General features: G+C 43.1%; 1 protein-coding gene across 1 annotated transcript in view; it reads right to left on the reverse strand.

Annotated features, from left to right (window-relative positions):
• Positions 1-6,379, reverse strand: part of MIB2 (MIB E3 ubiquitin protein ligase 2) — a 29,001-nt gene extending 22,622 nt beyond the window's left edge. The window contains exons 1-2 of the mRNA XM_056796030.1: positions 6,053-6,379; positions 816-907 (exon numbers count right to left, since the gene is read on the reverse strand). The gene's annotated coding sequence lies outside the window, so the exon portion shown is untranslated. The remainder of the gene's footprint in view (positions 1-815; positions 908-6,052) is intronic.
• Between the last annotated feature and the right edge of the window lie 14,047 nt (positions 6,380-20,426).

Here is a 20,426-nt window from a genome sequence, read left to right on the forward strand (position 1 = left end):
ACCCAGTGCCTGACACAGCTCCTAGGACATAATCAATGCTTCCTTCTTTATACTTTCTGTCCTAGTAACAACTCTATGACAGAAGGGTAAGGGCTATGCAATGGGGGTTAAGTGACTTGCCCAGGGTCATACAGCTAAGACGGGTCTGAGGGCAGATTTGAACCCAGCCCCCCCCCCCCCCTCGACTCCAGGTCTGGCTCTCTAGCCACTGTGCCCCCTAGATGCTCCTCAATGCTTGCTTACTGATGTAACATTTTACAGCCTGCAAAGCAGATTCTTCCCAATAATTCTGAGGGAGTGGATTTATGTATTAGAATTCCCATTTTAACAAGAAGGAATCCGAGGCCCTGGGAACGAAACAGACTTAGTTCCACAGCTAGTGTCTGAAATGGGAGCCAGACTCTGGGGCCAGGGCTCTGTCCACTCACCCAAACTCCCTCTCTCAGCCAAACCAGTTTTAGAATCACTTGGCAGAGGTAAATACACAAGTAATTATACCCATCCATTTAAAAGCCCATTTCCAAAGCCACACAGGGAAATAACTGCCAGCACAGCACTTCCTAATTATCTTTCCTGTAAAGAGAGCTCCGCTCCCCAGATTGTGCAATCCGGATTGTTTTCACACGCATGACACTATGGCGGGCACCAAGTCACTAATAAACCATTTGAGCTTGTGGGGCCTTTTCTTAATCACACAGAGGCATCAAGTTCTCTTCGTGGCCCTCAGCTAACGGTCCACAGAAAGCTCCCTCGTGGCTGTCACTGTCTCCAAGCGGAGACTTCCAGGGGCACACCCACAGGGGAGCAGAACTTACCTTTAGAGCCACTCCAGCTTCCCTTCAGGATTCTCCCCCCAGGGCTTCCTTCGGCTTCCTATGTCCGCCGGGAGGTCAGCAAACAAGTCTTCCTATGGGACCCAGCCGCCCGTGCAAACAAAGAGAGCCAGAGGTCAGTGCGAGGAAGGAGCCAAAGGCAGGGGGCTCCCAGGAGGGCCATCATCCTTAGGTCACCTACTTCCCCCCCCAGACCGTTCGCAGGTCCAAGCACTTGACTCCGGCTTCTCCGACGCTTCTGGCTGGGAGACCAGGCCTACGTCGCAGAGCTCTGTAATCACCCCCCTCCCACTCAGTGGAGTTCTGGGGACACAAGTGTTTATCCTAAATTGTAGGACTGAACATAAAGCCAACTAAGTGAGGGGAATGGCCCTCCTCCCTGTTAAAACTGGACGGGGACAAAGGAGCGCAGAAGCCCAAGGGAGTGATTTCCCTGAAGCAGTACGAGGAGCTGGCCTGAAAGGAAGGCCCGATGAGGCAATGGGCTATTTACAAGGTTTGCCTTCCTGTGGAAGGTTTTCCAGGACAAAGGCATGATACAGGAAGCCTCACCCCACAGATTCAGAGGGCAAGAACAATTCTCATGAACCTCTATCAGAATGAGTTGGAAGACCAAGAATGAAGCTAGATTCTGGCCAAGAAGACAAGATCTCTGGATGACTAAGAGAAGTCCTGTCACAGCAGGGAGATGGGGAATGAGTGGAATGCACTTCCTGTTCATCTCTCCTTTGGAGAGAACCTGGCTTCCCTCAAGGCTTAGGTCAGGGGTCTCCTCCTCCTCCTCTTCCATCATCATCACATTTTTTCCTGATCCTCCCATGACTTTCTATCTACTTACCCGTGAGCCCTAGCTGAGTAATGAAGCAGTGGCTAGAGAAGCCCTGGGTTCCAGTCCAGCCCCTCTGAACTACCTTGGCTGTGTGATCCTGACAACTTTGTCTTCAAGAAACCCCTATATTGGCCCTTGTTCCGACTGAACAATAAACCCTCAAGGACCTTTCAATCACCCAAGCCAGAACTCAGCTAAAGACAACAAAAACTCTGATTACTTGTCTGTATCACCCTAGCCTCTGACTTCTGCCAGCTGTGGCTAGTGCTTAGTCCCCAAGTGGGCGGCAGGGCCTATGCCCTTCCCCCTTTCCAAGAAGCTTTATAAGCACTTTGCCTTCTTTAGTTCATCAGAAATCCCCAGTAATCATTGCCGTGTCTCTTTCCAGCACACTTGACTGTGTGGCGGCTGTGATCTCTGTTTCCCTCATCCTGATTAAAGAGGTAGTCTTAAAGCTACTCTGGTAGTTAGGAGTTATTTTTCAAGCTAACAGCCTAAATACCTTTAAGTCTCTCAGACTCTGCTCTGCCACAAGGGGTGGCCTGCGTTGGTAAAGAGAGCCTCCTCATTAGGAACTTCCCTTTCCCAAGGAAATGTCAGAGCCAGCCCTAATCCTCTCTCTTGCTTGCCCCATTGTATCATCCCACCTAAGGGAAAGTAAGCTACCAGAAGGAGGGAGAAGCCGGCGACTCCTGGGACAGAAGTCTACATTGTCTGGCCTTCGCTTTGGAAGGAGAACCTTTCAAGGAGGCAGCCCAGGGCAGCTAGCTCATTTCCCATCCAGCAGTGCCCCTCCCCAGGGAGTTCTCCCTCATGTGTTCTCCTCCTAGACTGTCAGTTCCTTGAGGGTAGGGGCCAACTTTTGCCTTTCTCTGTAACCCCTGTGCTTAGCACATTTCCTGACACATAGTAGGACCTTAAGAAATGTTTATTGACTGACTGACTCAGATGTGTTCATTTTTACTGAGTTGTTGTTTAGCTGTTTTTGCCGAGAAAGGCTCAATATGGAGGAGTGAGAAGATATTTCTAGAAATGTCTTCAATGGCAGAACAAATGGCATCAATAACACATTTAAAATGGGGGGGGGGGGGGGGAAGGAATACATTTCCTGAGAGTAGACCGGCTTCCCTGGTCTTTGTATCCCCCGTATGGCATTTAACAAATAGTTGTTGAATTGCCTGGAAACTAGGCCGGTTTGGTTGTCTGACCAGGCCCATCAGGAAGCACTGACTTTCACTTCTCCCAACACTCCAGGCTGCCCCTGACCTCAGTCAGACTGTCCTCCATGAGAATGGGAAGAGATTTCTCAAGTTTGCAAAGAGCCTGAGATGGGAAAGGTGCCAGGTGATGGGCCCAGCCAGGTATTTTCCCCTTCCTCCAAGAGCTCTGGCTCAGCTCCAGCCTTTTCCTCTGTGGAGGTGGGGGGACAAGCTCTGTGCCATCCCCTAGTCATTCTTACCTGTCAGGGTGCTCCAGATACCCCACTGGCAGGAGGCCAGCTGGCCTTGGTAGGTCCTACCCCTTCTGGCCCAGGACCTGGACATTCTAGCTAAGAAGACACAGGAAGCTTTGCACCTAGGTCATCTGAGAAGGGGCAACTCTCTAGGAACAACCCCTTTACTGAGACCAAACCCAGAGAGAAGCAAATAGGTAATTGGGCAAGAGGCTAAGGGGACAGAGCCAGTTTCCCTAGTTAGTCAGCAAGCATTTCTTAAGCACCTCTTATGTGCCAAGCACTGTGCTCAATAATGTCTCTGCCCTCAAGGAGAGCTCAATTTCTAAAAGGAGAGATAGTATGGGTCTATACAAGACACAGTCAGGTCATCCCAAAGGGGAAGGAGAGCATGGAAAGGCCTCCTGCAGGGGGTGGGAGCTGAGCTGAATTTTGAAGGAAGCCAGGGATTCTATGAGGAAGCAGAAAGGGGGATGGAAATTACCCTAGGCCTGGAGACTGGACAGAGTTGAGTCATGGAGTTGGGGGAATAAAGTTGATCATTCAAGTGTCTTGCTCAGGGACACACTGTTGGGAAGTATCTGAGGTCAGACTTAACCCCAGGACCTCCCATCTCTGGGCCTGAATCTTTATCTACTGAGCCAACTTGATGCCCATTAGGAAGGGTTCTTGTAGAAAATAGGACTTTAGTTGAGACTTGAAGGAAGCCAGGGAAAGCAGAAGGTAGAGATGAATGAGGAGGGAAGGCATCCAGGCCTGCAGGACAGCCTGGAGTGGGAACAGCAAGGGAAGCATTCTTTGGATCACAGAGTATGTGGCAGGAAGAAAGGTGTAAGAAGGATGCACAGCTAAGAAGGGCCAGATTATAAAGGGCTTTAAAAGCCAAACAGGAGTGTATATTTGACCCTGGAAGGAATAGGGAGACAATGAAATTCAATGAGCAAGGGGAGGTCAAAGGGATGTGATATGGTCAGACCTTCCCTTCAGGAAGATCCCTCTGAGAACAGAGTGGTGGCCAGGATGGAGTAGGGAAGAGATAGAGGCAGACTGAACCACCAGCAGACTGTTGCCGTGGTCCAGCTGTAAGGTAATGAGCAACTACGCAGGTTGGTGGAAGTGTCAGAAGGCAAAAAGGACAGATGATACGGTGAGGGCGGAACTGATAGGACTTGGCAACAAAATGACTGGATATAGGAGGTGAGATAGTGAGAAGCTGAGGATAACATCAAGGCTGGGAACCTGGGCTACCAGAAAATGGTTATGCCCTCAACAGGAAAGTTAGGAAGACAGAAGAGCTTAGGAGGAAAAAGAATGGGTTCTGTGGTGGATATGCTGAGTCTGACATGCTATGGGACATTCAGTTCAGGCAGTCCAAAAGGCAGCTGGTGGTAAGGGGCTGGGGCTCAGAAAAGAAACCAGGGCTGGCTATGTAGATCAGAAACCATCTGTAGAGATGGTCACTGAACCCCTGGGAGCAGATGAGATCACCAAGTGAAATAGAGAGAGGAAAGATGATCCAAGATAGAGCTGGGGTGGGGGTGGGGGGTGGCAGACACCTTTAATTACTGGGTGTGACCTAGATGGGAATCAATCATATAAAACTGAGAAGTCACAGTCAGATAGTCAGGAGGAGGACCACCAGAGAACAGTCACAAACCCTAGAAAGAGAGAGTTCTGTATGCAGAAGGAAATGATCAATTATGTGAAATGATTAAAAAATTAGAGATTAAGAAGAATGAAGATTGAGAAAAGTCACGGGGTTAGGCTGCTCTTTTACCTCAGCCTCTTCCTATATCATTATTCTACTTTTCCTGCCTATTATCCAGCCACTTTATAGCTCAACATCTTCTCTTCCATAAATTGAACTCTGAATGTTATCTTCCTGACATCCCCTCTTTCCTTTGCCCTAATCCTCTATGGGCTCCCCCTCTTCCTTCCCTTCAAACCTCTGAGACCCCTAAGAGAATACTGAACTGAAGTGCCCTAAACCCATATCCCATCTTTGACACTAACTGTGTGACCTTAGGCAAGTCACTAACTTCTGTGCCTCCCTTCCTCAGTAGGAAGAGGGGGAAATAGTGCTTTACTATCTATCTCGAAGTGATTATAAAGCAAACACTGTTAACCTCAACGTTCGATGCAAAAGTATAGTATTATTCCCCTATCCCTTTCTGGTCATTCTTCTTCCTCCTCCTGCAACCAGGTTTGAAAGGGACCTCAGTGGTCATCTAGTGCAACCCAAATCAGAAGAGAAACCTCTTCTAAAACATTCTATAGCAAAAGCAAGATCTCCAGGGAGGAGGAACCTACAATATTCGGTGGCAGCCCATTATATTTCAGCACCATTTTAGTCCTCCTATTCTTTTTCCCTAGACCCATCCCTCAATGGTCCCCTTCTACTATGACTCTCAAGTTGCCCCTCTTCTCTCCTCATCCCTCAGTGATCCTGTCTTCTCCCCCTTCCCCATGTCTCTATGGTCCCCTCTCCTGTACTCCCCTAATCTCAATCAACCCCTTCCCTTCATCCCTCAGTGATCCTCTCCCCCACCCCATATCTCTGTAGTCTCCTCTCCCAATCACTCTTCTCCCTTTATCTCTCCTACCCTTCATCCCTCAGTGATTCTGTCCTCATCCCTCAGTGATTCTGTCCTCCCTCCTCCCACACCAATGTGGTCCCCTTAAGTCTCTCCCTTCTCCCTTTCCTGTTGGTTCCCCCTTCCCCATATCCTGGATCCTCCCTCGCCCTCTCCAGCCTCCTCCCCTCAACCCCTCCCCCTCTTTGGATGCCCCCCTCCCCCAGCCCTCCCCAGCCTCCTCTCTCAGCCCTTCACTAGGCCCCGCCCCCATCAGCCCCACCCCTATCTGGCCCCGCCCCTCTCCCTAAACTTTCGGTTCGCGGTGGCCCGCCCGCTGGCTGGCCGGAGAAGCGGTTCTGACCTGTGGCCTGGCCCGGGGCGGGGGCCCTTTCCCAGAGCCCGACACGGCTTGGCGGTTGGTCCGCCTGCCGGGCTCGCTCTGAGGCTCCGTCGCAGAGCGCCTCCACTAGTCGGTCAGTCCGTCCGTGCGTCCGTCGGTCAGGGCCAGCGGGGTCGCTGCCCGCCCGCCGCCGCTTGCCAGCGCCGCCCCGACGGGCAGCTTCAGTTTCCAGGGGCCGCCGCAGGGGCTGCCGGGAGTCGTAGTGCGCGCTAAGGTAGCGCGCAGCCCCAAGGGGCGAGAGGCGGACCACAACTCCCAGGAGGCGCCGCGGGAGCCGGGAGCCAGGACCCCTCGGGCGCTGCTGCCTACGAGGCTAGAGGATGGGCAGCGGCGGCGGCAGCGGGGGCGGGGCCGGGGGCGGGGGCGGGGCTCAGCGACCGGCACCATGGCTCCCCCTGGCGGCGCATGGATGAAAGGCTGCAGAGCCGGAGACCCCAGGGACTGGAAATATGATTCCATCAATCCACCAGCATTCTTGAATTGTCTACCACGTGCTTAGCACTTTGCTAGCCCCTGGGGTTACAAATACAAAGAATGAAACCACGTCTAGGCGGCCCTTTTATATAGATGGGCACCTGAGGCCCTGAGGAGAGTTCACAAGACCACATTTTTAGCCATGCAACTGACTAAAATGTTCAGAGTAGATTGTTATTAAAATTATCTTGAGAGACTGAGTTTTGGGTAAGAATATAAGTTTAATAATTATGTCAGATTTATTGGTTGGCCAGCATCATAAGTGACAAAATGATATAGGTCTTCATGGTTCACTCAGATAGATAGATACTCTCCTATTAATTCCTTACTTGTTTGGGAGTAATAGAGGTAAATTTGAGCTAGGTCATGCAGGAATAATGAATTTGCATTTTATCCTAGAAGTTTTTGGAACCATCCTGCCCTCTTTCAGACTATAGTCCTGTCTGATCTCTGGGAGTCTTGTATTCTTCAGCATCTCCCATGGAGTTAGAGAATTTCCAGCTCTAAGAAAAAGGAAATTTCCAGATTTAAAAACCCAGTGCTCATTTTCTCTTCTGAATAAACCATTTCCCACTTGAGCCAGCCTCAAAGAGAATATGTCAAAACTCGAGGATTCTCTATGCTGCCTAAGATCACAACTTAATTCAAGTCTAGACCTGGGAGGGACCTGAGAAATCCTAGGCTCTTAGATTTACTGCTGAAAAGGACCCTGGAGGTCTTTCAGTTCAAATTCTTTATCTTACAGATGAGGAAATTGTGGCCCTGAGGGTGAAGTGATTTCCCCAAGCCATTTATATGAATTAATTACATTATCCATTCATTTTTAGGCTAAATTGTAAGCTTCTCTCCCTACTCTTTTTTCTTAGCCTTTACTTTCTATATTAGAATCAATACTGTGTATTGGTTCCAAGGCAGAAGAGGAGTAAGGGCTAGGCAATGGGGATCAAGTGACTAGTCCAGGATCTCACAGTTAATAATGTCATGGGCACTGTACCCCCAGAAATTCAGACAAACTATTATCAGGGAAATTCCTTTGCTCCCTTACACCCTCTGACTCCCAACCCAAAATATCTGACCCTGAGAGGATTATCCTCCTTTGATTGTCTCATTGATTTGAGATGCACAAAGAGACACACCTCATCCGGTGAGAACCACCCCCATGCCTTCAAGTAGAACTCCTCCCCAACCCCTTACCCTAGAGTCAAGTCTTCATTGAATATAAAAACCCCAGAACTGAGGCATTCGGGGAGCCACCTCCAAGGTTGCTCCACTCACGCTGTCTTGCTTGCCAAAAATGCTACATTACTAAGTCTCTCTTTACTTTTAAGTTAAGTTTGGAGTCTTGAAATCCTTCCAGGGGTACACATCTGCACCCCACTACAGTAAGTGTCTGAGGTTATATTTGAACCCAGGTCCTGGCTCTATCTACTAAGCTCTATATGCCCTCTTCCCTTTTCTTTTTTAAGTATAACTATATTGATATGATTTGTTTTGCCCTAAGATACTTCCTAAGAGATACTAATGCAAAATAGTCTGATTAAGCTTTTGTCAATAGAAAGAAAAGATGTATCTTTTACTTTATATCAGTAACCTTTTAACTGATCTGAACATCAGCTGTTGTAACTGGCTTCATTGCTGTAACAGATTTTCTTGCCACTCCATCATTTCTTCAATTTACATTGTTGCTCTCTGGCTCTGCTTCCTGTCACCCTACATTTCCAATCAGTCTTCCCAAGTCTCTCTCTGAACCCTTATTTCTCATTCCTTAGAGTGGAGTAATGTTCCGTTTACATTCTTTGTTTTATTCATGATTTGTTCAGCTCTTCATTCTGCAATTGTTGGGCAGACATTGACATTAACTTTCTAGGTTTTTCTGGTTGTCACAAATTAATTTTGTTTTCAAGAACTGTGGGGTCTTTTGCTGTCTCTAACCTACTTGGGCTATAGTCCTAAGAATGCAACTTCTGAGTATAAACAATTTAGGGCTTGGGATTTTTTTTTCCCTTTCTCTAATTTACTTGAAGTTCAGCTTGAGTCAATACTCAATGAGGTTTGCTCCTAGTGAGCCCCCACCCCTACCCCCAATGGCTTTGCATTTCATTTGGATGGTTTTGTCACCTGCTCCAAAGACTAGCACCGTATCTAGCTCCTGTAAGTGCCTGCTAGATGGCTATGTATTTTCACAGAAAAGCCCACCAACAAGCAATGCAGATCATCAACTCTTCTGTAACTCACACAAGAGTTTTCTGGGATACTGTGAAGTTAAAACCCTTGTCTGAGATGGCACAGGGCTATGGATCAGAGCTAAAACTTGACTAGTTCTCCAAGGCTGGGCTCCCTTTCTCATACCCTTTGGCTCATTAAATATTGGGAGGGGGTGATTTATAGTTTCGGTTATGTGGTGCCTAGGGACCCCCAAAGGAGGACTGTAGAAAGATATTCATTAAACGCTATAAGCTAGGTAATAAACAAAGACTTATTTCCTAGTGTTACAATTACAATGATCTCAAGAGACTGATTTTGGGCTAAGAACATAAGTGTATTGATTAGCTCCGGTTTATTAGTTGGGCTACATCATAATGCATAAAGTGATATAGGTCTCTGGCTCTCTCACTGCCCTGAGCTGGGTTAGGCCACATAATAAATAGATTTTTAGGAGCTCATTATTCAGCCCCTACTTTGAATACCCCAAGACATCTTTCTTTAATTGGTAATGGCTACTTAAGAGGTGGTCCATCAATCTTTCCACTCCTGCCCACCCCCATAGGCAGACAGGCTATCTAGGCAGGGAAAGTGTTTTTATAGAACTTTTCCTGTTGGCCAGAGTCTGTGAAAGAATCATATTACTCAGAACCGAGACTGAAAAAATCTATAGACTGAATAGAACCAGGCCTGAGATTCCCTAATATGCAAGAACTGATTCTGAGCCTTTATAACCCAGGACCCTGACAGAAAAATAATGCAGAAAAAAATTCTTACACTACACAAAAGGAATACTTACCACAAAACACACAAATCTGACAAAAATAAGAACAAAGCAAGGTTCAAACGTGGGATTCTTGTTATAATCTAAAAACTTTATCAGTGACATGGGCACTGTACCCCAGAAACCCAGGCCAACTATTATCAGGGAAACTCCCTTGCCTTTGCATCCTTGGGACTCAACCTAGAAACACCCAATGACCCCACCTAGGGTCCGGAGATATTTACCTTCTTTTGTCCTCTAGATTTAAGATGGACAAAGAAATGAATCTTTATGCCTCTAGGCAGACCCCAGTCAGCTGACCACCTCACCCCACCAAATGCCTGAGGGACTAATACTCTCCAAGTCAAGTCCACACCACACCAGAACATAGCATCTAAAGAGTATATAAACATCAGAACTGATGTCCCCTGGGGGACAGCTTTTCCATCCATGCTGTCCCCATGGAGGAATAGCCTTTCCTTTCATGCTGTCCTCCCAAGGAACTGCTCCCCATCTTGCTGTTCCACCTGGCCACTCTCAACATTACTTTCTAAATTAATAAATCTCTTTTGTTTTTAAGCTAAGTTTTGGAGTCTTGCATGCTTGCAAAAAGTATCCTTCCTGCCCATAACATCAGGACATAAAAACAAGTTACAGGGCTGCTATTTATGAAATCTGAGTTTATATTTCCCATCTGCTCTGCACTGTCCAAACAATTCCCAATAGATGTCTTTTGGCAAAACGCCAGGCTTGGGGCCAACCTGCTTGGTGGTGGATGTTCTCTCTGTGAGTACTGGAGGCTGCTGTGGATTCCTCTCCTGCTCTCTTTCCACTCCAATCCAATATGATCCATGACTGCTCAAACTCTCATAGTTGTTCCCGTTTCTGGATGAGTTCCCATTTGCCTAAGATTTGTAAAGACAGACACAAAAGAGGCAGCTGAGGGGGCAGCTGGGTAGCTCAGTGGATTGAGAGCCAGGCCTAGAGATGGGAGGTCCTAGGTTCAAATCTGGCCTCAGCCACTTCCTAGCTGTGTGACCCTGGGCAAGTCACTTGACCCCCATTGCCTAGCCCTTACCACTCTTCTGCCTTAGAGCCAATACACAGTATTGACTCCAAGACAGAAGGTAAGGGTTTAAAAAAAGAAAAAAAAAAGAGGCAGCTGAAACCCAGACTCAGGCTCCCCTAGATAGGACATATACTTTAGATGCCATGTGCTCCCAGCCATAGGGACACTAGGATAAGGATTAAGGCATGCCACCCTTTCTCCCATGGGACTGGTCCTCAGAAAGCAGTTCAGCAATTCTAAAATAATTCAAAGCAATTATTTCTTTCCTAGAAATGATGAGTCTTGAGTGTGGAGTCATTCTCTTTTAACAGACACCAAGTTATAAACTCTTCCAAGTCCTCAGCCAAAAATGGAGATTCTCATCTCCAAGGGCAAACTCTTTAATCCAAAGTCACCTATGGCCAGAAGCAAGTCCCCAAACTCCACATAGTAGACCAGAACTAGGAAAGGTGATTCAGTATTCTGCATGGGATGGTGCATTAAATTCAACCATAAGCATTTATTAAGTAAAGACAATGTTCAAGATATACCACTAGGGACTAGGGGAATGTAGACAAAAATGAAACACTCCCTGCTCTCAGTGAGCTTATATTCTACTAAATATATGAAAAGTAACTACAGTTCCTTCCAACTGTAAATCTGTAATTCATTGAAAGTGAAACACACACCAACTAATCTCATAGACTAACAGACTGTTCAGTTCAGGTGAAATTAACTTCAATAACAGCTTATGAAGTTTTAACAACAACAACAACAAATAATATTTATCTAATTCTTACTATGTGCCACATACCTTGCTAAGCACTTTATAATTGTTTGATCTTCCCAACTACCCTAGAAAGTTGAGACTGTTATGAATCCCACTTTACAGATGAAGAAACTGAGGCAAACAGAGGTTTAAATGACTTGCCCAGGGTCTCACAGCTAGTAAAGGTCTGAGGCTGTATTTAAACTCAGATCTTCCTGGGTTTGGCTCCTCATAAAGGAAAGTTGACATTTTCAAACACAATGGTTTGCCTAGTCAAGTTGAAAAATAAAAACATTTTCATCCTGGCAGTCTTCCAATCCACTTTGAACTGGAAGGGAGGGGCCAAAGGATGGTAAACTGAAAGGCTGAAAATAATTGTTGGAGTTGATGGGTATGAAAACAGAAAATAAAACTAGGACTATGTCTTCCTATTGGACTTAGAGTCAAACCATCCATGTTTAGATCCTGGATGTGTCAACTATTAATTGTGTGAAGATAATAAGCCTTTATTAAGCACTGAATATATGCCAGGCTAAGCACTTTACAAATATCTCTTTTGATCTTCAAATGCTAATGTGATGCTAATTAGTTTTCCATTTTTATAGTGGAGGAAACTGAGGCTGAAAGAAGTTAAATGACTTGCCCAGAGTCACAAAGTTAATGTCCGGGTCTGGTTTGGGCAAGTCATTGAATACCTCTGAGCCTTAGTTTTGTTGCATAATTTCTAACCACAGGAACGCAAATGATAAGCAAAGTCTCCAAGCCTTAGAGAAATAGGTTTATTTGGAGAGGACTGGTTTCCCAGTAAAGCTGGACTTCTGGTCAAGACCTTGACCCCAAGCCTTGTGAAAGGACTTCTTTTCTACCCCAAGAATATTACAATTTATGAAATTAATCCAAGACAGTAATAAAAATAGAGAGATTGGTTGTGGATTGGTTGAAGTAATCAGGAAATACTCCTCATTGGTAGAAGTCACTTGGTGATGACTTGAAAATCACTTGATGGAAAAGGAGGGAGTGGGGGAGCCTGGAGTAGTGACACAAAGATAAGAATGACCATGTTGGGTGGTAGGAGGCTTCAAACCCCAGGTCAAGCCTAGTGATATAGACTAGATCACCAGTTCAAGACCATAATTATTGCTGAGGGTGCATGATACAGCAACTTTGAAGGGTAGGGCTGACGCTAAGACTTATGTTAAAGCATTTATTAATTCTTCTACTAAAATAATCATAAAACATACTAAAATAGTGACTTATGCTAACTATCTTAGAATTACAATTATGATTATCTGAAGACTACAGCTAACATTCAAATCTAATCCTCATGAAAAGGGGGCAGGGAATTTTTCACTCACAGTTTCCTCACATGAGAAATGAGGGAGTTGGACTAGAGGAACTTGGAGATTCCTTCTAAATCTCTATCTTTATTCTTATGAAGAGGAAGACCACAGATGGTATCACCAATGATCATTCAGTTCAATTCATGTGAAACTGACCTCAGGAAATACTTGTTAAATGCCCATTATACTTGTATGCATTGCTAATAGTGCTTGGACTTACAAACACAAAAACAATATAGTATCTGTCCTCTAGGAACCTACATGCTATATATAGGATTCACCAGGTGCAAGCACATTCAAGCTGATTTGAGGAGGATGGAGACATTTTGCCAGCATGGCAAACTTATGTTATTTCCATCTGCTGAGGCAGTAGATAGAGACCTGGGCCTGAATATGGACAGACCTCAGTTCAAATCTAGTCTTACTAACTGTGTAACCCTAGGCAAGTCACTTAACCTTTCTCTTCTTCAATTTTCTCATCTGTAAAATGGGAATAATAACAATACTGACCTCCCAAGGTTGTCTTGAGGATGAAATGAGATCATATTTATGAAGAACTTAGCACAGTGCTTCGTATAATTGAAAATTTGTTACCCTAAAAAAGAACTACATTTCCCGGGAGCCCACTGGCTTCCTGTCATTACATATTTCCTGTATACAGGGAATAAATTGAGTAGGTGGCTCTACTTTCTTGCTCTTTGGCTTGATGGCACAAGCATAATGGAGGTAAGCATGGGGATTTTGAATTGGATGATTAGCCATGGGCATGTGGTTTTTATTTTGTATCCCTTTTATTCCTTTATTTCTATTTTGTTTGTTTTTTCAAAGTACCAGCTTCTAGTCTTATTTATTAGTTTAATAGTTCTATCACTTTCATTATTATTCCTTTACTTCTAAAGATCATTAATAAATCTTTTTTAATATCATATTTTTATTATTGAAATTAAATTAATTTTTACAGCTTGGCACACAATAAATGTTTGTTTCTTTTATTCTGTAACTGGAGTCCCAAAGAATTCCCAGAGAACCCCAGGCTATATTTACTTCAAATGAGAATTTATTGAAGGACCTTGTGATGGTTAACCTAGAGATAAGACCTCAATGAGGACATGATAGATGTTTTTCTGCTTGACCTCAGAGGGCAGAATCAGAAACAAGTTTCAAAGAAAAAAAAATTAGGCTTGATCTTGGGGTGGGGTAGGGAGAACCATCCTTCTAAAAGGAAACTGGAAGGTAATGGGTGCTGGCTCCCTGGAGGTCTTCAAGTAAAGATAGATGGCCCCTCATCAGGGAAACTATAATGAAGATTCCTTTTTTAGCATAGGCTGAGTTGCTGAAATGTCTTCGAATTCTAAAATTCTGTGATTCTGTTACAAACAACTGGGAGGACTGGGGAGATACCTGAGATGAACCTAGGAGGGAAATAATGTTTCTGATGTATGAAACAGGAATAAAATCCAGGTGTGGTTCACGGATTGTGTGAATATCTGCAAATGGGAGATGGAAGGCAGAGTACGAAGAGTGATTTAATGATTTGATTTGGCTGAGATGAAGAGTCTTTGAAGGGCAGGAGTATGAATCTGATGGAAGTCAGGAGTGCCCTGTAACTTTCTAGACTCTCCATCACTTCTGGAGAGACATGTACTGTGCTTTGGGATTAAATGTCATTGTTGTTCAGTCATTTTCAGCTGTGTCTGCCCTTTGTGCCCCCATTTGGAGTCTTCTTGGCAAAGATACTACAGTGGTTTGCCATTTCCTTCTCCAGCTCATTTTACAGATGAGGAAACTAAGGCAAAAGGGATAAATGACTTACCCGGGATTATGAAGCTAGGACATGGGAGCAACTTCCTATGATGAAAATAGGGGCAGAAATGGGAAACTATAGAAGAGGGCTGGCCAGTAACCTTGAAGAGCTGACTAGTAGTGTGAACCTTAAAACTACTCAGACTCTACTTCAGAAGATTTGATTAAGCTATTCCCCATTTTTAACAATGGAGGTACTTCATCAGGAATGTATTGAAAACTTTTAAAATTACTCTACCCTACTCAGACAGTGCCTTAGGGGAAGATAAAGTTGAAAACTCCTGATTGAACAGTGAAAAGTCCTAACTCACACTTATAGTGAAGCTAAAACCTTAAGCTAGGTCTATTTTTAGATCTAATACAAAAAGGTGCTCAGTACCTATAAAGGTTAAATTAGTACCTAAAAGGTCAAGCAACTTACAAAATGCAAGCTTAACAAAAGAGGTGTGAAGTACTCAGTAGATTTTATCTAACCAGAGAAGGTGAGAACAAAAGAAGATGAGAACTAAGAATGGGCAGTCCTGAAAGCGTCTACTGTGATTGGTAGAAGTAGATGTGAAAATTTAGGGGAGGTGACATAAGAGAATTTCTTTAAAAGGAAGGGGGGAAAGGTGATTTGAGTTAGTTGGGGTTTTTAGATGGAGTTTGTAGTTTTGGGATTGAAAGTTAGTTGGAGATGGAATTCAGAGGTTTGGAGCTTGCTTGAAGACGATCTTGTGGTGAGTGATATAGACTGACTTGCTCTCCCTTAGGCTCAAACCTAGGCCATTTGGCCTAGGCCCTTTCTACTATTTTCTCTCTCTCTCTCTCTCTCTCTCTCTCTCTCTCTCTCTCTCTCTCTCTCTCTCTCTCTCTCTCTCTCTCTCTCTCTCTCTCTCTCTCTCTCTCTCTCCTCTCTCTCTCTCTCTCTCTCTCTCTCTCTCTCTCTCTCTCTCTTTCCCTTAATTCCTTCATTTATATTAATTAAAATCTCCATAAAACCCAACTGACTTGGGTATTTTCATATTTGGGAATTTTCCCATGGCGACCACTTAATTTTAGATTTTAAATCAAGACACTAAAAATTATCTTTACAGTTTGGCTGAAACCTTTACAGTTTTGGCAATTCACAGTCTTGGCAAATCTTATTTTCACGGTTACAGTTTGCTTAAAAGGAGAGGCAATTCTCTATCTCTCTCTTTTCCTGTTAGTTGAGCACATGGTAACCATTGTAACTCTCCCTCACACTCACATAGGATACAGAATTTCTCTCCTCTCTCCACATCCTCCCAGCAGCAAAGGTGAATGTATGTATGTAGCAATGAGCACATGCACTGACCCAGACAATTCTGAGACTGTATCTCAAACTCCTTGAACACAGTGATTCTGAGCTGTGACTTTTTAAATAGATTAATTTTATTGTTGTTGTCATCATATATATATATATATATATATATATATATATATATATATATATATATATATATATATATATATATATACCCTCTTTGAGCTATTTCCCCATTTCTTTTTAGCACCAGTGAGTTGGGTCCCCCAAGGACAGTTTACTCCTTGCTGTCCTTCACAATAATTCTATCACTGGGTAACTCTGAGTGGCCACTAGAGGTCTTCTAATACTGTTTTTGCACAAGCCCCCATTCAGTGTGCTCTTTGATAACTATCAGCTAATGATTAGCTTTTAGAAAAAGATATTTACTGAGATGACATAGTAAGAACAATTGGTACAAAAACATCCCCTACAATGTCTGAGGCACATTTTCCCATGTGTACACAAAGGTCTATAATAAAAATAAGTTCAACTTAGAATACAATACTGGTAAGATATACATGTAGAATACATGTGTGGCAATGAGGCTAACTCATAGCTTCTAATTATTGGAAATCCTTTTTTTTTTTTCCATTCTAGAGATATCTCCTCATGAAGTTCCCTTAGGTATAATTTCTTTCTGGACTCAGTTCTGTTGTAGAGTCCTAAAGCTGCCTGGTCTTAATGTATTTAGGTTGGCTTTGGGTGCCTCTCAGCTCCCAGTTAGATGCATTGTCTCCTACTGATATCATCTCTCTGATGATTTATTTGACTAATTTGGTCACTCCCTTCCCTCTCTCCATGACTCTCTTCCATCTTGATAGTCTCCTCAATGCCCATCTTAGTTTGGAAGCTCCAACAATTCAACCACTTTGCTACTAAATTTCATCCTTCCAAAATGGCTTGCTGAATTAATTACCCATTGACCTGGAGGTGTGTCTGATTCTTTCAACCAATTACAAATTACTTCCTCTGTGTTGTCATCTGTGTTCATCCAATAACCTAAGAACTTCACTCTGCTAAGTGCCCTACTATGTGCCAGACAAACTGTGCTAAGTCCTGGGGATACATAAAAAGGCAAAAATACAGTCTTTGTTCTCAAAGAGCTCACAGTTTCTAATGAGACAGCACCAAAAACAATTACAGCCCATTCAATCAAAATAGAGGAGGATAAATGGGAGATAATTAAGAGAAGGAAGGCACTAGCATCAAAGTTCAATGAAGAAATATGGGCCTTCTGTGTTTATGTTAAAAGAATGGGGATTTAAGTCCCCATTCTCCCCCAGGTAAACATTTGCTGCCCTGGGCAAAACAAATGGAGTATTTGGGGCAAAATCCATAAAGTCAAATCCTGGATAGTTCTCTAGTGACTTGGAGACCTTCAAGCAATGTCCATTTCCAGAATATTTCCCAGTGACTTGTCCTGAAAAGCCGCAGAGCAGTTTATGGGGCACAGTTTAAAAAGTGGAGAAAGTGACGAAATTGGAGTCTGGAAGATGAATTAAAATTCTCTCTCAGAGATACTGCCTAGTTAATCCTGGTTAAGAAACCTCTCAGCCTCAGTTTCTTCTTCTGTAAAATGGGCACAATAATAACACCTTCCTCACAGAATTGATGTGAGAATCAGTAAAATAATACATGTAATGTGTATTTTCAAACCTTCTGGTGCTATATACATGTTAGCTATTAGTTTTAGGCATTATTCCACATTCCCTAACACATGACAATACAACTCTGCAAACATAATATTTTACAAAATTTTCATGGGTTACTAACTGTTTTGGTGCTTATGAAAGGCTTTCCCCACTCCAGAAGCAATAAAAAAAAAGAAAAAGAAATTCAAGACTCCCTTCTCAGAAGGAAAACCTAGTTCTTCTCTACAGAAACCCTTAGATCACATGAAACTATCCACACAGAGTTTAGAGACTTTAGGTAGAATGAAAGTCAACCTTTACCCTGATGTGAGTGAAAAATGCCATGATTCTCTTTCACATATAGGGTCATGCCTTTTTTTTTTTTAATCCTACCTTCCATCTTAGAATCAATACTGGATATTGGTTCCAAGGCAGAAGAGTGGGGCAATGGGGGTTAAGTGACTTGCCCAGGGTCACACAGCTGGGAAGTGACTGAGGCCAGATTTCAACTCAGGACCTCCCATCTTTAGGCCTGGTTTTTAATCCACTAAGTCACATACCTGCCCCCAATGTTACTTCAATTCCTGCTGGCACTGGTTGGTTACATCTCCAGAGAACAGCTGAATACTATCCTTACTGGTCTCTCATTAGGAAACTTTGAGGAAAAGTAGGTGATACAGTTGAAAGAGATCCAGACCTGAGCTCAGAAGTGGCCTCAGACAAGTCATTTAACCTCTATTTGCTTCAGTTTCCTCATCTATAAAATAGAGATAATAATGGACTGTCATGAGGATCAAATGAGATAATACTTGTTTCACTAATACTACTCCTGCCTCCAAGCTTTGCAAAATAAAAGCCTCTTCTAAAATATAGTAAGCCAAAATAAATCCACACGTAAGCCATATTTCAAAGTGTATGCTGCATTTGGCACTTATGGGCTATCACCTTTCTCTAATAGTTGGGAAGCATGATTTAGCATCAGCCCTCTGAAGTCATGTTTAATTATTGCATCAATATTAATAATTATTGTGTCTTTCACACTCGTTTTCCTTACAATGTTGTAGTCATTAAATAAATTTGTTTATCTGGTTCTTCTCACTTTACTCTGCATCAGTTCATATGAGTCTTCCCAGGTTTCCGTGAATCTATTTTGTTATTTTTCATAGCATAATGTTATTCTATTACACCCATATCCCAGATTGAGTTCAATCATTCTCCAAATGATAGACACTCTTTTTGTTTCCAATTCTTTGCTACAACTGAGCATGCTGCTGTAAATATTTTTTTCTGTGTATAAATCTTTTTATTTTTCCTTTGATATGTTTGGATTGTATACCTAGCAGATATTTTGCAATATCAAAGGAGATGTGTGAGTTAGTGATGCTTTGTGTAGTTTCAAGTTGTTTTGCAAAATGGTTGAATCAACTTGCAATTCAACCAGCAATGTCCACCTTATATACCCCTAAATAGCCCCTGTAACAACTGCCTTTTCTAATTTTTCACATCTTTGTCAATCTTAAAAGTTAGAAGTCAAACCTCAAAGATACTTTAATTTGCATGGCTCTCCTTTGAAGGATTTTTCATTTGGTTGTTGATAGTTTGCTTTTCTTCTTTTGAGAACTGCCTTGACTATCTTTGGGAAATAGTTCTTGTTCTTATATGTTTTTATGTAGGATTATTTATCAGTTGGGTGAATGTTCTTATTATATTTTTAAATCAATTCCTTATATAGCTTAGATAGCTTTATCAAATTAATTTACTGCAAAGATTCCTCCCTCCACCCCAGTTAATTGTTTCCCCTTCTAATTCTAACTGAAATGATTTTGTCTGTGGGAAAAACTTTTCAATTTTTTGTAAACAAAATTGCCCATTTTTACCTCCTGTGACTCTATCCCTTCCTTGGGCAATAACTGATCTCCTTCCCATAGTTGCTAGGTATCTTCTTACTCCTCTAATGGATCCTATGGCTATTACTGAGAAAGTCCATACTCACCTTTCACTCTTTGGATTCATCCAAAAGTTGTTCTGATCCATGACTTCCTTTAAGACAGCTCTAAGGACTCTTCCCAACAACCTTCTGCAAGAAGCCTTTCTTGGAACCCTAGCTGCTAGTGCGTTCCCCTCTGATATTACCTTCCATCCATCTATTTCATATATATAAGTGTGTACAGAAATATACACAGATCTTGATAAAAGATAAAAGATAAAAAATTACTTATTTATGCCTCGTCCCTTACCATTAGAATAAGAGTTCCTTCAGGGCAGGAACAGTGATTTTACTTTTTACATATTTACGTGCTTAACACAGTGCCAGGCACATAGTAAGTACTTAATAAATTCTTTTTTTTTTTAAACCCTTACCTTCCCTCTTGGAGTCAATACTGTGTATTGGCTCCAAGGCAGAAGAGTGGTAAGGGCTAGGCAATGGGGGTCAAGTGACTTGCCCAGGGTCTCACAGCCAGGAAGTGTCTGAGGCCGGATTTGAACCTAGGACCTCCCGTCTCTAGGCCTGGCTCTCAATCCACTGAGCTACCCAGCTGCCCCCTACTTAATAAATTCTTATTGACTCATTGTACCTTTGTTCCCCATGGTCACAGACCCATAATAGAATAATTCTACAGAATAACAGAATCACAGAATAATCCTACTCTCACCCAAATTGGCTCTTCCAAAACGGAACTCTTTATAAACCTACTCCTTACCCTAATTTCCTTCAAAGACACTACCGTGACCCAAACACTCAGCCTTGGAATTATCTCTGACTCATAAGTCAGTCAATGAGCATTAATGAAGCATTAGAGGCAGCTAGAATGAAGTAGGTCCTCATTCAAATTTGGTTTCAGACACTTCCCAGCTGTGTGACCCTGGGCAAGTCACTTAACCGCCATTGCCTAGCCCTTATTTCTCTTCTGCCTTGGAACCAACACACAGTGTTGAATCCAAGACAGAACATAAGGGTTTAAAAAAAAAAGCATTAATGAAGTGTCAGGCACTTT

This window comes from Monodelphis domestica, chromosome 4 (assembly GCF_027887165.1).
Source record: "Monodelphis domestica isolate mMonDom1 chromosome 4, mMonDom1.pri, whole genome shotgun sequence".
NCBI classification, from domain to species: Eukaryota; Metazoa; Chordata; class Mammalia; order Didelphimorphia; family Didelphidae; genus Monodelphis; species Monodelphis domestica.